Here is a 4,067-nt window from a genome sequence, read left to right on the forward strand (position 1 = left end):
ACACAGCTGGAATTTCAGAGAAGTCTGACATTGACCACATCCTCCATTTAAAGTGGACCTTCTGGCCCTGGCTGGTATGGCTCAGTGGACTGAACACTGGCCTGTGAACCAAAGGGTGGCCGGTTCCATTCCCCAGTGAGAGCACATGTCTGCCTTGCCAGCCAGGTCCCCAGTGAGGGCACGCCAGGGGCAACCACAGATTGATGTTTCTTTCCCCCTCTTTCTCCTTCCCTTCCCCTCAACATCAATGTGTGGTTGCCTCTCGCACGCCCCCTACTGGAGACCTGGCCCGAAACCCAGGCATGTGCCCTAACTGGGAATTGAACCTGTGACCCTTTAGTTCGCAGGTTGGTGCTCAACCCACTGAGCCACACCAGCCAGGGCTTAAAAAAAAATCTTTTAAAAGAGTAACAACAAATCAATGTTCCTCTCCTTTCCTCTCTCTCTAAAAATGAATAAATAAAAATTTTTTAAAAAAATAAAAAATGAAAAAAAATAAAGTTGATCTTTCTCAGGCTTCTGTGTCATCGCCATCTTCTATTTTTCTGTTCCTCCTGCCTGCTTTCCTCTGCTGACCACCCCTGTCATCTTGGGGAATCGTGTTGGTCCTCAGTAGTCTAAGCTGGGCGTTGCATTTCATCCTCTCTGCACATACTACAGTCTCAACCTCCCCCATAGTTCTAAATGTCATCTCTATGATTATGACTTGCATATGCTTGTCTTTACTCAGTCACATCTCCAAATGTGAAACCTGTACTTTTACCTGCTACCCTAGAATACTTGCCATTTACAAGACCAAAATGGATCAGCATGAATTTATCTGGCTAACTCCTAAAGATTCTTGGGATGTCAGCTGACCAGACGCTAGTTCTGGTAGCTTTCCCTGACCCATACAACACTTACATGCTCCCCGGTGCCTCTGCTAATGTCAAACGCATTAGCATCACTGTGACTGAATGCTTAATTACCCATACCCCCACCAGCCCAAAAGCAGCAGCAGCAAGCAATGAATATACCACAGAGCCCACAAACAGAAGACACATAAACACTACACACTTGAATAAATTTAAATTCTGTGATTCTATATTTCACTTCGGTTTCCAATTCATACACTCGATGTAGTTGAATCAGCAACCACCAGACAAAATTTCTCCAAGAAAGCATGAGTAAAACTGAATAGCTACACTCTGTCTTAGTGTTTCATGCATGTCCTTCATAGACCCGGAAAGGGTCCTCCTTGATGACTAAAACTTTAAGCCATGTCTTCTCTGCCAGGGGCTCCATGAAAGAAACTATTCTCTTTGTATCATTTCCCAATATGATTTTGAGTGTATTTCTATGAATGTCAAGAGCCTTAAATGACATTAAGCTCTGGTTTTGGTGTAAACATTTTAAATTGTTTAATGAAACGATGTTTTAAGGTTGGAATACTTTTAAAACTTTACGTTCGATATTTACATTTAATATGAAAACAATGTGATATTTCCAAAAGTCTAACCTGCCTCTTCTCGAGGCATTTTATACCTTTTCTCCAGGGGGTCCCCAACACCCTGGGGGCCAGCAAAGCTCCGCCTCCTGTTTCCCGCTCCCAGGTCCCCTGCGTTCTCCTTCCCCGACCCCTAGCCCCCGGAACGCCCCCACCACATCCACCCTGCCCACCGTCCCTGGAAGCAGTCTTCCACCAAACCGCTCCCTGGCGCCCAAAATGCCGAGCACGGCTGCCTTACGCCAGCGCCCAGCGACGCCGCAGCGCCGGACACTCTCCCCGGCGCGTGTCCCGACTCCCCGTCGGCGCACGCGCCAGAAGCAACTGCTCCGTGTTTCTCTCCCGCAGAGCGACGTTTTCTCCCGGGAGCGTCGTCCCGGGCTCGGGCGCCCACCCGGGGCGGCTCCGACTCACTTCCGCGGCGTCCGCGGCGCGGCCCGGGGCGCCGGGTCGCGCCCGCCTTCCCGCCGCCCGCAGGCACCGCCGGGCGTCTGTGCGAACCGCGAACGCGCTCTCCGCAGCCGCCAACCGCTCAGCGCGCGGCTTCCGCGCCAAAACGGCGTCGCCGGAATTTCCGTGCGGAAGCAAAGCGAGGACCTCGGGGGAAAGCAAGGAAACGGCGAGGCTCCGCGCGCAGTATTAACTCCAGGTCCCCCGCCAGGCCGCCCGAAGCTCGGTCGTCCGCCGTCCGGGCGGCCGAAGGGGGATCTCTGCTCTGGTCCGCGAGACGCAAACGCGGAGCGCGCTGACCGCTGCCGGAGGGGAGGCGGACTACGGCGGGAAGGAGGGGACGCGATTAGCCAAAGACCTGCACGAAACGACCGCGGACACCGACAACGGGGTGGCGATTGACTGTGGGCGCGGGCCGGTGGCCTGGGCGGACGAGGGCAAAGGGGGAAAAACTGAGACAACCCTAATAGGGTAAACGATAATAAGAAGTAAATGAATAATGAAAACAAATTAATAAGTACACTTTTGTTTTTGATCTTTCCCCTTCCTCCCATCCCTACCACGTCTTCTGCATGGGCCAGTTCAGCAGAAGGAGCAAGGCTCCGCAATTCTGGACTTTTAATGTATCTTTCCGCGATTGCCTATCACCTGTCAAAGGTCTTCTTTCCTCCCCACCCCCCACCCCCGGGAAAAAAAAACCTAAAAAGTATTATGTCATAAAATTGTTTCATTAAGAAAGTAGATCATAGCCCTGGCTGGCATAGCTCAGTGGATTGAGCGCCGGCTGGGAACCAAAGTGTCCCAGGTTTGATTCCCAGCCAGGGTACATGCCTGGGTTGCAGGCCATAACCCCCAGCAACTGCACATTGATGTTTCTCTCTCTCTCTCTCTCTCCCTCCCTTCCCTCCCTTCCCTCCCTAAAAATAAATAAATTTTTAAAAAATCTTTAAAAAAAAAGAAATTAGATCATGTTCTCTCTAAACATAATTTTGTAAATTCATGATTTACTATGTATTTTATATAATTATATATATAATAACCCCATGATTTGGGATTCGGGTACTTCTCAGCTGGTGCAGATATGTGAGTGGAGATTGTTTGGGAGCTTAGCAAACAATGCAATTCAATAGAGAGAGTCACGAGTATATTCTACTGTCTAATTTATTGACCTTTCTTAGAGGATCGTTGCATGAGGAGAAGGCGCCCTGCAATTTGGACTCTGACAACCTCCCAGGCACAGGAGCTGAATTTCTTTTCTCTCAGGTAGTTACGGATCCTTTGGAAGTACTTCCGGACAGGAGATCCTAAATAGGGACAGACCAGATTTTCTTCTTCTGTCTGACCCAGGCGTTCTAGGCTGTGATGAACGCTGGAGAGCGGATGGTAAGAGGACGGTGAGGTTCCAAGCCGCGTGGCTGTGTTCTGAGTTCGAAGATCAGCTAGCGCATCAGATGGTGGAAACAGCTGCGTTGTGTCCTGTGCATTTGGGCGATAGTCCCTCGTTTTCCAAGGAAATTTGAAGTCGCTTCTGTCATTCAGGCATGACTGAGGTGGGATAGTGTTCAACTGTCTCAAAAGAGCAAAGATTTCGTGGTTGTCTGGGCTATGGATCGAAAGTAGGTCCCCGCCGAGAGAGCAGGCAGGGATGGAGCAAGAGCAGCAGTCCCGCCGCCAGGAGAGAGGAAGACAGACAGATCCGGGCCTTTGAGAATTCCGGCGATTCAGGGGACTGTCCTTCGCTGGTTCAGAGGGAAGCGCGATTCTCCAGCGGACCGCCAGAGGGCGCGCAGGTGGCCTTCTCGGCCGCCGGGTTTGGCCGCATAAACTTGGGAGCCTGCGTTTTCAGTCTCCGGGGTTCTCAGCACAGTAGAAACAACCGTGGCGTCGCGGCCCCCGCAACTTTGTGCTCCTTGGATCGTGATAGTCGTGAGCAAAGATCCGCTCTGCCTGGCCTTGCTGGGGGCGTGGTCTTAAATACTCCACAGGGAGCCCCGCCTTTCCTACACTTTTGGTTTCTTTTCATACACTTTTGTCCATGCTCCGGCGAGGCCACTTTTACACAGACTCCGTAGAATCCGTGTGTATTGAGCGGTGTGAGGCTGGGGACAGAGCATGGTGGTTTCTGCAGGAG

The 4,067-nt window shown here is 51.1% G+C and overlaps 1 pseudogene; it reads right to left on the reverse strand.

Annotated features, from left to right (window-relative positions):
* Nucleotides 1-3,097: 3,097 nt before the first annotated feature.
* Nucleotides 3,098-3,758, reverse strand: LOC123819863 (annotated as a pseudogene).
* Between the last annotated feature and the right edge of the window lie 309 nt (nucleotides 3,759-4,067).

Source organism: Phyllostomus hastatus, unplaced genomic scaffold (genome assembly GCF_019186645.2).
Source record: "Phyllostomus hastatus isolate PE091 unplaced genomic scaffold, TTU_PhHast_1.1 phas_contig_34, whole genome shotgun sequence".
Lineage (NCBI taxonomy): Eukaryota > Metazoa > Chordata > Mammalia > Chiroptera > Phyllostomidae > Phyllostomus > Phyllostomus hastatus.